The sequence below is a fragment of the Anastrepha ludens genome, chromosome 2, assembly GCF_028408465.1.
Source record: "Anastrepha ludens isolate Willacy chromosome 2, idAnaLude1.1, whole genome shotgun sequence".
Taxonomy (NCBI): domain Eukaryota; kingdom Metazoa; phylum Arthropoda; class Insecta; order Diptera; family Tephritidae; genus Anastrepha; species Anastrepha ludens.
In genome coordinates, this window is record NC_071498.1 from 633,331 (window position 1) to 652,438 (window position 19,108).

A 19,108-nucleotide genomic window follows, 5' to 3' on the forward strand; every position below is an offset into this window, starting at 1 on the left:
TAAATAAATAAATACTCTGGGTGGTTAGGACTCCTCTTAACAGGCATTCGATGCGTGACGTAAAACTATAAAGTGTACCCCAGGTTCACATATAACACCGTGCGACAATAAAAGTTATTCAGGTAAAATTTTATATGCACGTGAAAATAAAGTTTAAAAGAACTAAATTTTCAATAATTAGTTTTAAATATTAAAATAGATATCAGACGAAGGAGGATATATCCAGATAATAGCGAAAGTTTTTGTTTACCTTTCAACTTCGTTCTGCTTGCATTTTTAGAAATATCTATAAAATAAAGTATACGCCATGTATTGCTTTTTATAGGCTTCATATATGTATAAAGCATGATCAGTTTGAAGGTATTGGATTTTAAATTGAAATATAACAACGAAAATTCAAATTGATTGGGAAATTTTTATTATTAACGTGTAGAATCATTCATGACATTTGTTTTTTAAAGATAATTCCCTTCCGCAACCGCGGCGTAATTCGGCCATTCATAAACACCAATTATAAATGACTCGCTGGAGGACTTCGGTTGGTATCTCGTGAATAATTTTAGTAATGTTGGCTTCCAATGCTTCAATCGGAGTTGGTTTACCCACAAAGCATTTAGACTTTACAAATCCCCACAAATAAAAGTCCAATGGTGTGATATCACATGATCTTGGTGGCCAATCCATCGGTGCGAGACGAGAGATAAATTGCTCACCGAAACGTCGACGTAATAAATCAATTTTTTCACGGGCTGTATGACAAGTAACTCCTTCTTGCCGTCTTATTGGAACCAAATGTGGTTGATTCAATTTTCTTTGATGCCGGAAGTCGTTTATCATAGTTCGATAGTGTTCGCCATTTACTGTTACATTGGCGCCAGCCTCGTCTTTGAATAAATATGAGCCGATGATTCCTCCTGACCATTGGCCGCCACAAACGCTTGTTTTCAGTGGATGTAATGGCTGTTCTTGAATGGCTTTGGGTTTCTCTTTAGTCCAAATATGGCAATTTTACTTAATGACGTAGCCATTAAGCCAAAAATGAGCCTCATCGTTGAACAAAATTTGGGTCCAAAAATGCGGACCTTCGGCAGGTTTTTCAACAGAACAACGTGTGAAACTATGATGCTTTGGAAGATCGGCTGGCTGTTTTTTATACGCTTGGTTTGAGATAGGACAAGTTGTTGATAACGGCGCCAAATCGATTCTTCCGGTTCTTCGGCAAAACTCTCATTTACAGCCGCGATCACTTTGGGCTGTACGTGGTCGAATCGGTCGAGTGTCATAAATACTGAGAAAAATTATGCATATACTTTGATAGTAGTCACGCGAGATTTGTCAAAAAACGCACGAATACAGAAAAAATTATTTGTTTAGTTTGACAGTAGTCACGCGTGATCTGTTAAAAAACCCCTATTGGATTGAGAACCTTCAATCTGATTACCCTTTACTATACTTGTTCGATTGATATCCTTATTGACTTCAAAGAGTGAACATAAATGTTTAAAACAGTTTTTTGATAGTTTAGTCTTTTGAAATTCTAAAAATGATGAGAAAATGAGTAACTAGGCAAGGGGTATTACTATATAAAATCTGTAGTTTCACGTGCTCATATACATATGTTTTTACTGGATAACAAAAAAGTTTACTTTTTCTGCACATTTTCTCTAGCATTACTTTTTGGGTTTCATGTTGCGGTGAAAGCGGTGCAGATGTGCGGCACAAATACTAAAAACCAATGAATATGACAATTCTAGAAAATATACATAGTGTAAGCTAGGTGGGCGTGGATTTAGTCGATATATTTAAAAATAAACTCGTTGAAATATGTAAAAACGCAATAATGTTACATACATACATAGGTGGACATGTGCACATGAATAGCCTGTAGTAGGACTACTAAACCTATGATTAATTGGTTAAAGTTATTCAGCTTTTAATTACCTTCGATTGGTTTAGTAAACGATTTATTAAGAACAGCGAAAGAAACTGGAAATCAGCGCAACTGTTATTGTCGTAATAATAATGCTTAAAGCCAGTAGGTGAGCCCTTGCATGCGATTACCGAACAGCGAATGGCTTTTATGAAAATCTTTTCATAGCAGAATGTAAGTTTACTTCACCAAAGTAAAGTTTCAATACGTTTTGTCCAAATTATTTATTTAAATAGATTCAGTATATTTTGTTACATTCTGTTCAAAACATTTGCTTTACATATTTTGACGAAATAGAACACGATTTTGATCTTCTGCCAACAAGAAGTTTTGCTTATTTAAATCAGAAAATTCAAACCATTATATTATTTTTTTTGGCGTTTCAAAGTACTATGTTTCTTCGTACGTATTTCAGAAACTGCATGCCACAGGGTAGTCTTTTCAAAATGTCTATAGCCCATAATTTTTATTACTCTTACGCTTATATAAAGGCGAACTTCCAATCACATGCGAAATGATTGAATAATGGTAATTAATTGCTTGGAAACTGACTTTCTATTCGCCAATGAAAGTAATGGACAAATAAATTTAAGCGTTACCCTTATTCTTAAAAAATGTATGAGTTTGGAAGTGATATTTAAGATAGCTTTTAATATACATGCATGTACATAAATAAAACAATAACAATGCAAAAATATTTGGAATGGCAATTAATGTTCTGTTTATTGACATACATACACTGGATCATCAATTTACGTATGGATGAGTGGTAAATTATATTTTTGAAGTGAGAACTTCTTTAGAATCGTTGGGAGTGATTTGAGACTCGATGAAACGAAAAAGCGACACCAAAAAGAAGAAGAAAAAAGATATACGTATATATATGTATGTATAGAAAATGCTTCATTACCAGGCACACAGAAGGATGGCATAAGCAAATTTAAATTTGTGAATTTATATATGTATGTATATATGCGGATATATGTATATATGTTGTGTGTATGTACATATGTGCCTCGCCACAGCAAAACATACGGTAAAATTTCTCAAGAAATCCAGCGCGCATTCATAGGCACAGCATTGCATGTACAGTAGGGCGGGTCGATTTAAAAATCGCTCATTGCTCTATGAAAATCGTATTCTAGGGATCAAAATAAGAAACTTTGCCGAAGGAACCATACCTCTAAAACGAATTCTGATGTCCCCCAATTTCAAAATATCACCATTTTTGGCCTTTACATGAAAAAATCAGCTAAATGGCTATGTTTTTTCTTTATTTTTATTTATTTATAATATTATCTATTTTTTCTCTTAAGAAATTTATTTAGTCAGAACATATGTAAATGAATGAATGTGAGTTATAGAAAAGAAACTAAAAAGTTCGACCCATATTGGGGGACATCAGAAATCGTTTTAGAGGTATGGTTACTTCGGCAAAATTTCTTATTCTGATCCCTAGAATATGATTTTCACAGAGCAATGGGCGATTTTTTTGCCTTCCCACAAATCGACCCGGCCTAATGTACAGTAACCTTGAACAGGCAGCTGCGGTTGTCGAGCATTTATTGTAGAAACATATATTTACATACATATATGGGTGCAAACATATTTACGGAGCCGCGGGCACTCGACTTGACAAAAATTTAATATTGGCAAATAATTCTACGCGAAATATTCCAATATTGACTATTGTCGAATTGTCGAGAAAATTAGCATATGGGCGGCTCGTTTTATGAATGAAAGTACTTGCTCTTAGAACTATGAGCTCGAATTTATAAATCAATTTTTTGATGATGAGTTTTTGTTGCACAGTACAATAGTTGAAACTGTTCGGCGCCGCCGCGACTGTTCAGCGCTATGGCAACTAGGATGATGGCCGCTACGCCTGCGCCTATTAATGCATTTTGTTCTTGTAGTCGCTAGGCATAGAATTTTAGCTTTGGACGACATACGCATTTACAGGAATAAAGTGAGTGGCCTGTGTGTGCGGTTGTATGTAGATACATATGTGTATATTAATAAGCATTGTTTTGCTGGAAGTTCAGAACACAAATATGTATGTACGTACATAGGCTAGGCCATAGTATAGCATACATACATATGTATAAAAAATTCAAACCAAGCGTCCTACGAATGTTTGCGTGTATGTTAGTACGTCTGTGTATTATACGCGTTACGACGCTCATAATAGCAACCGCGTGTGCTGTATTGCGTCCGTATTTTTGTATTCGTAAATATTTACCGCAATTATGCCGAAAAATAATGCAGAAAAATGTCGTGAATATCGACAGGAAAAAAACAAAAATAAAATAAAACTATAAACCAGATTGAGCAATGGAAAAACAGTTTTAATTGTGGCAATTTACATATATTTCACTGAATCAATCAATAAATAGCATCACGGAATTCATTCACGAAAATTTAATAAAGTACACACCAGAAGTATCGCGGATACTTAGAAGAGATTACGATAAAGTTCCAATGATTTTAAGTAGCGATTTTAACGTAAATTTTGCATTGGACACAGCGGTTCCTTTAATTGACTTTCTCAATACAACATTCAATTTAAAAATGTGTAACAATCGCACTGAATCGACAACACGATCAAAAACAATAATTGACGCGGTATTTCAAAGATATGTTGACAACATCGAAACCAAAGCATTTGTATCATATTTTAGCTATCATAAGCCACTCGTATCATTTGTTGAAATTGAAAACATTGAGGATGAATAATAATAAAATGAAGAAAATAAAATATGAACTTTATAGCAATATTATAATGAACCTATAATTATCCCGCTCCTAATGCTGCTTTCGTCCCATTCTCTCTCAGTTGGTTTTACGGAAGGTTTCACTTCTATCGCGTCTAACCGTTAGACTGGTATTTTTTTCAAATGTCCTCCGTGTGCATTCTTATAAATGTCGATTTTTTAGTGAACTTTTCGAAGACATCAAATCGGGCCATAAAGTTGTTTCAAACTGTCAAGATAAGGAAATTATTCTTTCTTTCGTTTTGAATTTTCTTTCTTTCGAATTTCATTTGCAATAAATTAATTTTTCCGTTGGCTACGTTGTTGAAACCGCCTATCGTCAATATACCTACCATCAATATATGGGGAAAAACATCGTGACTAGGAGCGAGTTTATTTTCAATTGAGAATGTCATTTACATGTATAATTTATTTAGAAATAGAAAATATATCGTGATCTATTGATGTAGGCGTGTCAACAGCTGCATTTTCGAGGAGAGCGCTCCATACGACAATGCGCAGCAAACAGTAACATGAGAGGAATTCAGAGGTTGTTCAATATATTGGCATGAACCTAAATGCCCAAATACGATAATTTTGATATTTTATGTAACCTTTCAACTGAAATGAGCTTTTCCCCGATAGTCCAGTCAAAAGAGACAAAAAAAATAGCCAACTAAGTAATTTTAGGAGTATGCGAGTTTATGGTTTTATTATGTAAAGCCCATCACTGTGAACTTAAGTTTGAGTTTTCGGGGTCGGGGGTTGTGTCCCGCGGCCGCCATCTTGGAAATAAGGGTGCAACTGGTTTTTTGCGATTATCTCGTGAATTTCGAAAGTTATGAAAATTTTGTGAAATACTTTTTTGTAGATAATAATATTATCTACAACTTTCATTCAAAACTTTTTATTGTAAAATTAATCATAAAAAAGTTATAAACAAAATTACGCGAAAAATTAAGGGATGAATTTTTTTCAAGCGTAATAACTCTTTTTTTATTGATTTTATGGAAAATATACATCAGAGCTGTTTTATAGAGCATTCTTTTGTGACCATTTTTGTCCATAAGTTTTTTTCGCTATCTTTATTTAGTCTTATGATTTGCTTATGAGCTGCTAAGCGGAGCAACCATTACATTAGCGAAGCGCGTACATGATTACACAGGCCGACAAAATTTAACCAACATTCAGACCCAGAAACCAGACTATATATTTTCGAAGGTTTATGATACGCTGAAACCAAATCTGGCCTCAGAATTGCTCTATCAGCTCTGGTTTTCGAGATATCCTAACCTAAAAGTGCAAAAAACACCGTTTTTGGCCATATTTGAGGTTATGTAGCCTTGCAGATGTTTTCTTTCACCAAAATTAAAGTATGGCATCTTTAAATACAAGCCTTCTTTTTTCAAATGGCGTTGAGTTTGCTCAAATATAATTTTTTTTTCGCTGAGATATCGCATTTTGAAATTTTCATGTTTCTAAATTTTCCTACACCTGAAAATCGATTGAGATAGCATAGACATGATGTAGTTGATTACTAATTTTCTTGAATTGCTGACTCACCACACCCCTACACTTGCTTGCGGTATGGTAAGGGTGGTTTCTATGGGTTAGGGCTGTGTCTGACTCGGTACCCGTGGGTTAGATAGTGTAGGAGTTTGGTGAGTTAGCACACTTATGGTGTGAGACAAAATTTTAAGAAAAATAAGACTCAATTCAGGAAAATTAGTAATCGACTACATCATGTCTATGTTATCTCAATCTATTTTCAGGTGTAGGAAAATTTAGAAACATGAAAATTTCAAAATGTGATATCTCAGCGAAAAAAAATGATATTTGAGCAAACTCAACGCCATTTGAAAAAAGAAGGCTTGTATTTAAAGATGTCATACTTTAATTTTGGTGAAAGAAAACATCTGCAAGGCTACATAACCTCAAATATGGCCAAAAACGGTGTTTTTTGCACTTTTAGGTTAGGATATCTCGAAAACCAGAGCTGATAGAGCAATTCTGAGGCCAGATTTGGATTCAGCGCATCATAAACCTTCGAAAATATATAGTCTGGTTTCTGGGTCTGAATGTTGGTTAAATTTTGTCGGCCTGTGTAATCATGTACGCGCTTCGCTAATGTAATGGTTGCTCCGCTTAGCAGCTCAAAATCATAAGACTAAATAAAGATAGCGAAAAAAATGTTCACAAAAGAATGCTCTATAAAAAAGCTCTAAAGTATATTTTCCATAAAATCAATAAAAAAAAAGTTATTACGCTTGAAAAAAATGCATCCCTTAATTTTTCGCGTAATTTTGTTTATAACTTTTTTATGATTAATTTTACAATAAAAAGTTTTGAATGAAAGTTGTAGATAATATTATTATCTACAAAAAAGTATTTCACAAAATTTTCATAACTTTCGAAACTCACGAGATAATCGCAAAAAACCAGTTGAACCCTTATTTCCAAGATGGCGGCCGCGGGACACAACCCCCGACCCCGAAAACTCAAATTTAAGCTCACAGTGATGGGTTTTACATAATAAAACCATAAACTCGCATACTCCTAAAATTACTTAGTTGGCTATTTTTTTTGTCTCTTTTGACTGGACTACGAAGCAATTCGTATGGGATTTTAGTTATTTGTGTACAGTTCTACAGCGAAATGGAACTAATTTTTGTAAATTATAAATTCTCTATTTCACATCTGTTAAAAGAGATGCTATCGGACATGTGAACACTCTTTCTTTCAGTAAAACATCTTCAAGTACTTATAAATACTGTTTTCCAGTTTTCAAAACTTGCTGTTTTAAATTATTGCGTGTATGTATTATTTCTTAACGGTATAAGAATATTTAAGAGCGCGCTTTCCAACCTTTCTGGAACCGATATATCTATGTGGAGATTTGGTACGTATTTGTGCGTCGCGAGTTGATTATATTTGCCTCGCAATTATGGAGCATATGTATATCCAGAATTCAATCTTTTATTTAAAAATCCTTTTCTTCTGCCCACTTTAATTTAAACTTGGAATTTTATGAGAATATGCATATGGGCATGGGCAGTATATCACAAAGGCCACCTTTGGGCTGCGCTTTTGCTGTTGCCATTAGTTGAAAGCGACCAAGTTCTCTTTAACTCTATATTTTTTTTGTCGTTACGGCTGTTCGACTGTACGTTGTACTTTGATGTTGTTGCTTTATAGAAAGTTAAAACTTTTTCCTGCCGCATTTCCGATTTTTGGCTGAGACACTTGGATCCTACTGTGACGTTGTGCATGTATGTAGAAAGTAGCTCTGTGACGAAGCAAAGCTGGTGATATACAAGCACCTATGTATGTGTGTATGTAGATGCAGATGCAGAGCTTCAGATCCGCACAGCCGTAGACCCGCAGTATGCCAACAGCAGAACAGAATTGTGTGACAGTGGCCACTAATGGGCCGCGACGTAACTGGGTTAAGGATAGCAACGCTCGTTAGTGCTGACATCGCAATTCACGACAAAGTTGGCGCAAATATGTATACAATGAATGGGGAAATGCATATAAAAACTGGGAAGAACCAAACGAAGACTAAAGCGCAGCTGAACTCTACTCAACTCAACTCAATTTTAGTTTAGTTTAGTTCGAGTAATAACTGCAGGTGTGGTCCAAAGCGCATTTAACATACATGAACACTCAAGCACTCACCATCTACATTCGGACGTGTTGCAAAGACATACCCGCGCTCTCATACATGCGGCCACTACCTCAGACACGAAAACATGAAATGTCGGATGCCATATGGTCCGCTTTGCATGGAGCTTTCTTTGTGTAATGACTTCCTCTTTAATTTTACTTCAAATTTTAGTTGTGTAATCGCATTACGACTAAGGTGAAAATTGACGGCCTTTAGACAAAGCTGTGCCTTTTTTGAGTTCTGCTGCGCTAATGCCTTACATTGCTGGCACAAGACAAAAGTGGGCTGAGTTGAGCTGAACATAGGAAAGTTGGTGTTTTATGTTGTACGTCAAAGCTTTTTGCGAACGCTTGTAGGAAGCGAGTACAAAAAGCAGCATCATCAATAAAAAATTTTAGTAACTTTGATTTACTCGTCGTTCCGGACTGTCATAAAAGAAGGACGCGGTAGGTTGATTACGCACACGGCACTGAGCCACAGCTTAATCGACTCCAAACCCTTCTCACACTAACATTTTCTTTACACTTAAGCTTCCCTTATGTCACATCTTTTCTCAACTTCAACCGGCAACTTTCATCTCGGCGCTGAAAGTGATTTTTATGCAGTCAAAGTTTCTGTAACAGCACACCAAATCGCATACATACATACATATGTATTTAGGCATGTCTGTTTGTCGGGAGCGTCGGGCATATAAAGTTTTTTCCTACTAGTGAAAGATTTATCGCTGCATGAACCTTTGCAATAGTGAAGTTTCGTTTATCAGAAACTTGACTTATTCATGTCATGTCACTCTCGAGCATTCGTACATACATATAAAGTATAGAAGTAAATGTGCACGCAAATGCAAATGCATATGTAGGTGAGTGTATTATAGGGCACAACTTGCACACAAACCTATCCATCTGCTTAATATACACGCTTAGCTACACCTGCTTAAACTATTGCATCTGGCTATGATCTGCCTTTGGGGTAACTTTGTTCACCTCCAGCGATTGCAAAATTGTACCACATCTCATCCCCGCACTTCAGCAATCTGTTCACAACTTTCAACACAATACAATTGCACAAAATGCCAAAAAAGAAAACAAAATTGCACAAATAAAAATGCAAAACGGAACAAAGACCCCCATTAATACTACAGTATCTCCTGCCTGTCTCATACTTGTAGTTTGTTCGTACGTTAGTCCGTCCTTTCGTGCATTCCCCTCCGCCTTACACACCAAGCACTACTTCATGTGCGCGTATTGTACGTGTATGTATGTATGGGAAATTCGAAATGCTTGTGTGTATGCGCGCGCAGTCTGGGCAGAATGAAAGCCCATAAATCAAGATTGCATTGTCGGCATACATTTTGGAATTTTGTAAGCGGATCGGATCGGTTTCGAGCATGGCAGGCGAGGAAGTGGCGTTAGCGAAAGTGTGGTGGCCTTGTGATATTGTCCCGTTGTGGCGTCCCACCATTGCGGCAAGTAACTCGTCGACGACTCCACATAATGTGAAATGTTTGCCTAACGATGAGTCAGCCGTGTGTTGCAAATCAGTAACTACGGAGCTGAGGATATTTATAGGTGAAACAAGACAAATGAATATGTGTTAGTTGTAATAAATAAATGCTAGCTGAGCGTTTGTGCAGCTACAGTGTGCGGTGGTTGAAGGCGAGTAAACCGCCACGGAATTTCAAATGCGGGAAGAACGTCCGGTGCGAATTTACTGAAATTCCTAGTGTTTTCACGTGTGACCTCATACTCGTGCACACATGCGAATGTATGCAAATTAATCAATGAGTGTGCACGAGTACTTGTGATGGGAAAAATTAACTTTTAAGATTTCGAAATATGTTCATGAACCCTTGCTAAATGATGGTAATGTTATACCATCCATGTTTTTATGTCCCTAACTTAAAGCAACTTGTGGATGCACTTGAATCCGGTTATTGCAGTACGAGGGTATCTAATACCTCATACTGTGTACTTGCATATACATATCATGTGTAGGTACCATAGTTGGGTGCGTGTGTTACTGTCTTTGGTAAATGCCGACACGTCTAACCGAATGATAAATTCACTACACATTACAAATTCCTTTGCGAGCCAATGCTCTGAATAATACGAGATTCTCCGTAAGCCATGTCGTTAGGTCCATGTAGTGCCACCAAACATCAGCAACAACAATAGACACAGGAGGGGCAACATACTCACAAACACAAGTGGCTCGTCGAATCCCCTCAGTAAAAATCGGGGTAGTTTCACAAAGAACTGGTGCTGTTATGCCCAGAGTAGGATGAATTATGAACAGAAAAGTAAGGAGGCTTTCATTAGAATAGTAAAAAATAATAGTAACAAATATTAGTAAAAAGAAATATCCGAGTATAAGTATAATAGATGATTTTAAGAGGAACTTTACGACGCCTTCGAGTTTTAATTCAACCGCATTTGTTTTGTTCAAATCAAGAAAATTCAAATATTGCAAACATTACTTAATCGATTCATCACGTCATTCGGAACCTTTTAATATATTATTATTTACTCATGTCTATATCTGCCCTAATTACGGTAGGCTCTAATAAATGCGTTTTGAAAAGAAATGTCGGTCAGGATAATATCCCGCGTAATGCCAATGTCAGTTTGACTAAAATGTTCTGTTAATTGGCAACACATGCTCCGTGTTGTTGTTCTAGCAGCTTACTAAACCTTGCCAGTGCGGTGTAGTCACCAATCGTGTTTGTAGGCCCAGACAAGTGTTGTTTCGGCAGGTTGGGTCCAGAGGCTCTCCCTCTGTTTGATGGAGCATGTGAATAGGTGGTTAGTGTCGTGCGATCTGATTTCACCTGCCGGACGTCTATTGAGAGTGTCAAGGTCGTTTCTAGATAAGTAGGAGTTTAACCTACTAAAGGGTGATTTTTTAAGAGCTATAGGAAAGTTTTTCAAAAAAACACACGTAAAATTCAGAAAAACGCATGCAATTTTTATTTAAAGCGATAGTACAGTCCATATAATTTAATGTTTGAAGATTATTTCATGCTAATGTTGACCGCGACTGCGCTTCAAATGGGATGGACCATTAGTCCAATTTCGGCATACTCTTTCCAATGTTTCGGCCGGTATCTCGCATATAAATACTTTAACGTTGTCTTCCAATGCGTTAATTGAAGCAGGCTTGTCTGAATAGACATGAGCTTTAACATAGCCCCACAAAAAATAATCTAAAGGCGTTATATCGCACGATCTGTGTGGCCAATTAACAGGTCCTGAACGTGAAATAAAATGTTCACCGAACTCGTCTCTCAACAAATCCATGCTGTGTGGTTTGTGGCACCGTCTTGCTGAAACCACATGTCATCCAAGTCAAGCTCTTGCATTTCGGGCAAAAAAAAGATGAATATCATTTCACGGTAGCGCTCACCATTCACAGTTACGTTACGATTCGCAGCACCTTTGAAGAAGTACGGTCCAGTGATACCTCCAGCCCATAAACCGCACCAAACTGTGACTTTTTCTGGATACATTGGTAGCTCTTGCAATTCTTCTGGCTGATCTTCACTCCAAAATCGACAATTCTGCTTATTTACGTACCAATTGATCCAAAAATGAGCTTCGTCGCTGAACACAATTTTTCGATAAAAAAAGTGGATCTTCGGCCAACTTTCCAAGAGCCCATTCACCAAAATTACTGCGTGGGGGTAGGTCGTTCGGCTTCAATTCTTGCACCAGCTATATTTTGAAAGGCTGCACACCTAAATCCTTTGCAAAATTTTCCACGTTGTTGAGTAACAGAGGTCCAGTTGCTGCGAACGGCGACGAATCGGTAATTGATGGTCATCATTAACACTGGCCGATACAACTGCGATATTTTCTTCACGTCGCACTCTACGTATGCGTGTTGGTGGTTTGATGTCCAATAATGTGAATTTGGTTGTAAATTTAGTCACAATAGCTCGAATAGCCGCTTCAGTGGGTCGATTAAACTGACCATAAAATGGAAGAAGCGCGCGATAAACTTTCTTAACAGAACACGCATTTTTATAATAAACTTCAATGATTTGCAAGCGTTGTTCGTTTGTAAGACGATTCATGGTTAAATTATAGAACAAACTGAAGATGTTTGATAGTGAAACAAAACACGAAACGTGCGTCAGCTGTTTAAACCAACTGTTTAAAAGGATAATAGCTAAAAAATCACCCGTTACAATACCCTGAACGTTAATGGCGTCAAAGTTGGTCTCACGAGGCACCTGAAGCTCTTTCTCTCCAATAGGTGGGGGTTGGACTCAGTTAACGGCAGTCGGGAGTTTAGGAAAGTGATAACGGTCCCCCAATAAATGTCATTTACTGTATACTGTCCGGTCCAGTAGTTGTAGTTGTATTTTGTTCTGGATCTCGTCAGTGTACAATAGTTGAAGAGATGCTTCCTGACGTGCCTGGGAGGTGGCTCAGGCTCTTGCAAATGTCTGCAAAGTTGCTACCTTCGGTAGAACCTTAGCAGAAATTGCTTACTGAACATTCTGCTATGCTCTTCGTGATGTCTGTGATGTCTCCCCTCATCAGCAGGCGGTTGCAGCATAGTTCAAACCGGAATATACTCCGTTGTCCTTCAGTTCACTTCACCGAGAATATTGAAGAGTACGGCAGTTACTTTGTCCCCACAGTGGTGTCATTCGCTAGTCGTCGTAAAAATCAGTGCCGCCAGTCTAGCGGCAAGATGTCAATAAGAGGAAAGAAAAGATTTTCGCTATCAGTAGAGTTCAGATCAGTAATTTTCTTTTAAAGTTAAACCCAGTGAATCAGTTTAAACGAATACTCTGTTTTCTAATATCCATATATCATTTGCTTTAAATCACTAAAGGAGAAATAACTCCGAAAAGCTAAATTTGCTCCGACCCCGATCAGAGAAATTTGTCAATCGCAAAAGGTTAAAGAAAAATCTCTTTTCGGCGAAGGGACTATGTTAACAAGAGAATTGTCGTATCTTAGAATTGGAAAATCCACCTGCCTGTTTTTGAAAACCAAAAGGCAACGAAAAACCTGGGTAAATTGGATGCACTGTGTAACTGCCGAGTTCAACGCCATTGTCATAAAAAAGTAGACCAGTTTTATGAATGTGGAGACAGGCTACTATTCTACGTAGAGTGAAAGCATCATAGATGTGTGTGTGAATAGGTGTTTTTCTGCAATGCCATCATACAGTCTGTGCATTGTGTAGTGGATTTGAAGCTGAAATTCTTACACACTACTTAGGTCACAAGTAGACAGCTACTAGGAAAGACAACGAACAGACAAGTGCGAAGCAAACGGCAATGCTGCACTCAAAATCCAACGTGGCACTTACGATACATAGACTTCACTGATTTCAAATCCACTAACTAAGAAGATGGTTAGGCGCCATTTGTTCGAAATTTACATCGTGGGTTAATATGCGCAGGTCCGGTTAGTAATGGGTACGTGCAACCACTCTGCATTATTTTTATGAAACTCAATGAGGGCGACAGCGGTGCGCGCAACCTTATCTGTTCAGTGCCCAGTGCGCTATTACGCACAACTGGTGTTTGAAGTAATGGCTGCACAACTACGAACAATGGTGCGCCCATGTTTGTGCTAAGCTGGCACATCACAGGCTCTCTTCTGCTTAGCTTTTGCACTTACTTTTCAGCATATCTTCATATGTAAGCCGGCATTTATCTGTGCCTTGTATTTATTTCTCTACTCATTATTGCAACACAAATCGTTTTAGAGGCAAAACTTCAAGCACTTTTCGCCCACGACTTATTTTATTGAGATGCCACATGTATTTGCACTTCCTCAAAAACCAAAAAAAAAAAAACGATTGAAAATTAAGAAACAACGGCCTTTACGTGAATTGCGTGTGAACAAATCAATCTCATAAATTATAATAAAAAAAAAAAAAGGAATTATCCAATTTTTTCGCATAGAATTCACCATTAAGCCGATTGCTTTAAACATTAATTTAAGGGTTAAGTAATGTGCTCATAGTTTCTATGACGGCTGTTTACGTACTGCGGGACGTCCGTTGATTTCGTTACAATTCAGTTGCTTTTTTACGCCATTAGTCGCGTCAAAAAAGTATGTAAGCTTTGCGTACTGTTGTGAGTGCGGCCGCTCACATACTTTAATATTATATAAGCTTAGTATACTATACAGAGAAGAGAACGATAATTGAGGAGATTGCACTTGTTTATGCGATGAGTCAAGTTTGGGAATTCAAAGCAGATGGTCGATCTACAAAAGTAATAGGAGTAAAAAACCTTTAATTGTTGATTCGATATTTTTGTAATAATAAAGTTTCTATTTCTACATATTACAAATCAACAATTATCAAAGATCATGACTAAATTGCAATTCTAAGTGGAATTGGTAGCAGACGAAGATCCAAAGAATAATACAATGATTATAAAATCAGTAACAGAAGAGAATGGGGAAAAATATCACATTCCTATAAGTTTTCAAGCAGCAAAACACCACATTCCTTTGACAAAGTTAGCAGAATTTGCAAAAATAAAAAAAACATTACTAAAAAGAGGTCAATTCAGGAATGTGTGGGTGTCGGTGCCAGATGAAGTTTTAAAATTATACAAAGATGATACTAGAAACATGGCTATGGATGATTATTTACTGCAGGATATTACTCAATTAGAAAATCAGCCTACCAGAGATAAAAAATTAACAGAAGTTATGGAAGGATTAAGTGTAACAGGCATCAATAACAACAACAGAAATAATGACTTAAGCAAAATCACGGAAAGATTCGTATTAAAAAAATGCGATAATAAAGTTTCAAATGCAAAACAGTGGCTGCAGAGTTTTGAAAGTGAATGTGATAGATTTGGATTAGAAATCAATACGGAGAAGATTAGCGCTTTGAAGTTATTTTTGAATGATGTAGAGAGAAACTGGTATGAATCTATGCTAATCAAGCACAGCTTAGACTCACTATGGAAAACTTGGCGAGACAATTTCCTAGATACATTCGCGGATAAGAGTTGGTCATCAGTAATCTATGCCTTAACCTATAATCATTGAAAAAGGAGAGGTTATTATTAGAATACAACAGTGATATGGATAATAGAACACTCACTGATTTAATTGTAGTAGGATTACTGGATTTTGTTACTAATAAACTGGATAGACAAGAAATGACAAATCCAGCCACTCTATTTAACAATTTAAGAATGTATGAAAATCAAATTACAAAAGATAAAAATAACCCAACAAAAAATAGTCCTATAAAATCACAAGTTGAACTCAAGAGGAAAACTCAATGCCAAAAATGTTTTAAGATGGGAAAGAAAAACAGATTTCATCCAGAAGACTTATGCTGGTTTAAGGAAGAAGGAGAAAATCATTGCAGGAATGTAACTTTGGAAATTGATGAATTTCAAAATAAAAAAAACTAGATATTCCCCCACTATTGAATATTGAGGTTATACTAAATGACAAATTAAAATGTACAGGTATCTACGACCCTGGATCAAATATAACCTCAATAAATTCTAAATTTATAAAAATTAAGAATCCTGAATCAAATTACTGTGAATATAAATTTAAAACAATTGGTGGTGGGGGAAAAACAGAAGGTTTACTAGAATTGAATTGTAAAATTCATAATATAGAAAAAAAAAATAAATGCATTAATTTGCAATGAGAAGGATTTCACTCATGATATGCTTTTGGGATTGGACGCGGATAAGAAGTTTGGGTTAACCCACGATGGTAATTTAAATATTCATTTACATAGTAGCGCCAACCCAAATGCATGTAAGAAGATAGACTCTAACATAAAAAGAAATGATTCTATTCATGAAGATGAGGCAAAATTAAAACACGAAATACATTTTAATGAAGGGATAGATATGAGTGAATATAAAATGGACACCAATTATCTGGATGCAAACCAGGTAAAAAAAAAATTGGTGTACTGTTGAACGACTACAAAGATATATTTGCAAAAGATAAATACGATGTTGGTAAAGTGAAAAATTACGAAGCTTTCATAGACTTGAAGGAAGAAAAATATTGCTCAAAAAGACCATATAGATGCTTCTTAGATGATAAAGATGAAATCGAAGGACAAATATATCAATTGCTGAAGCATGGACTAATGGAAGAATCTTACAGCCTGTTCGCTGCTCCTGTGATACTGGCATTCAAAGGGAATGAAGAGAAAAAGACAAGATTGTGTATTGACTTCAGGTATCTGAATAAAATCATCGCCCCACAGTCGCAACCATTCCCTTTGATAGAGGATCTGATGGTAAAAACAATAGATAGCAAGTTTTTCACTACCCTGGATATTAATTCTGCGTTTTGGTCCATACCATTAAAAAAGAGCGACAGAAGAAAAATAGGTTTTGTCACACAAGAAGGTCACTATCAGTGGAAACGCCTTCCATTTGGACTAAAAACGTCCCCAGCAGTTTTCCAAAGAATTTTGGCCAATGTAATACGAAAATTTGGCCTATCAAAATGTGTAATAAACTACTTAGATGACATCATGATATTTTCGAAGAGTTTGGAGACCACATGGACATCTTGTCAAAATTATTGAAGGCACTTGCCGAAGAAGGATTCCGTCTGAATTTAAAAAAATGTAAATTTGTGTAAATGTAAATACTTGGGACACATAATAACAAATAGTACAATAACACCTTTAAAAGACAACATCAAATCAATAAAACAATTTCCAGCACCAGAGTCAAGAAAACAAGTGAGACAATTCCTCGGTAAAGTAAATTTTTATAATAAATATATCCCTAATTCTGCGAGCACACTGGATCCACTACACAAATTACTTAGGAAAAATGTGAAATATGAGTGGGATACTGATTGCCAGATAGCGTTTCAAACAATAAAAGACTACCTATGCTCAACACCAATTTTGGCCATTTATGACCGAGAAGCAGAAACGTTTGTTCACACCGATGCGTCCATAGAAGGGATTGGTGCAATTCTAAGACAAACACAAAAAGATGGAGAAATCAAACCAGTGGCATTTTTCTCAAAAAACTGAATGCATCACAAAAAGAAAGAAAGCCATATTTCTAGAATGTCTAGCAATAAAAGAAAGTTTAAGGTTTGGGCAACATTGGCTATTAGGTATATCATTCTCGATATACACAGACCATAATCCGCTTGAAAATTTAAATATTAAAAACAGAACGGACGATGAGCTGGGTGATATGACCCATTACTTGTCAAAATACAATTTCATGATTAAGTATAAGCCGGGAAAAGATAACGTGGAAGCAGATTGTCTAAGCAGAAATCCGGTGTTCGAGAGCAATGAAAATGAAGAAGATAAACTACAAACGGTAAATATTGTGAACATAAACGACATAATCAATGACCAAAATTCAAATATAGAAATCAAGAATAAAAAAAATATCATTATGGAAAATGGCGTGTACTACAGACAAAGAAAGAAAAAAAAACAAAAAATTATCTTATCTGAAGACTATAGTAAAATTTTGATTAGGAAGGTGCATGAACATTACGGTCATATAGGTATAAACCAGACTGAGTCAAAAATAAGACCTTTCTACACGGCACCAAATCTGCTGCAAAATATCAAATTAACATGTCGTCAGTCCGAAGTTTGTATTAAAAACAAGACAAGATTAAATAGAAAATTTGGACTAATGTCACAACTGGGACCAGCGGAAAAGCCTTTTGAAATAATGTCGGTAGACACAATAGGAGGATTTGGTGGTAATGGGTCTTCAAAGAAATATCTACATTTATTAACGGAGCATTTCACACGTTACGCCTATATTTCATGCTCCAAAACTCAACTGGCTAGGGATTATACAAAACTAATATATCAGATAATACACAACAATGAAATGAAAATATTGCTCTCAGATCAGTACCCAGCATTGAATTCCGATGAATTAAAAGAATGCTTGAAGAACCACTCCGTGAAATTAATTTTTACAGCCGTCGATGCCCCATTTTCAAATGGCCTGAATGAAATTGTAAACCAAACACTGATTAACAAAATTAGGCGTGCCTTAAACAGTACAGAGAAGAAAGTAGCTTGGACGACTAGCAAAAAGTGTGGTGGAAGCCTACAACTCAACGAATCATACTGTGATAGGTTATTCGCCTTTGTACCTATTGAATGGAACACCTACGGACTTTCTACCACCAGAATTAGCAAAGAGGATGGAACCTGGAAAACTGGAAGAAGATAGGAAATAGCGTTTTTCAGATGAAAAAAATCACATGAAGTAAACAAAGCCAACTACGACAAGGATAGAACATATTATAAATTTAAGAAAGACGATATGGTGTACGTAATGGGCTGCAATAAATTAAACAGATCCAAAATGAGTGAAATTAGAACCGGTCCTTTCGAAATACAAGCAATGGTGTCAGATTCAATTTGCAGAATAAAAACTGAAAGAAGTAAAAGATCCTTAGGACTTTACCACATATCAAAGCTCATTCCTAAACCTTAAACCAATTAATCCCCAATTAATTTGCTCTTTTGGGGGGAGATGTAAGCTTTGCGTACTGTTGTGAGTGCTGCCGCTCACATGTATACACTAATATTATATAATATAAGCTTAGTATACTACACAGAGAAGAGAACGATAATTGAGGAGATTGCACTTGTTTATGCGATGAGTCAAGTTTGTGAATTCAAAGCAGATGGTCGATCTACAAAAGTAATAGGAGTAAAAAACCTTTAATTGTTGATTTTTCTATTTCAAGGTTAGTCGACCGCGTGCAATTACTTGTTATA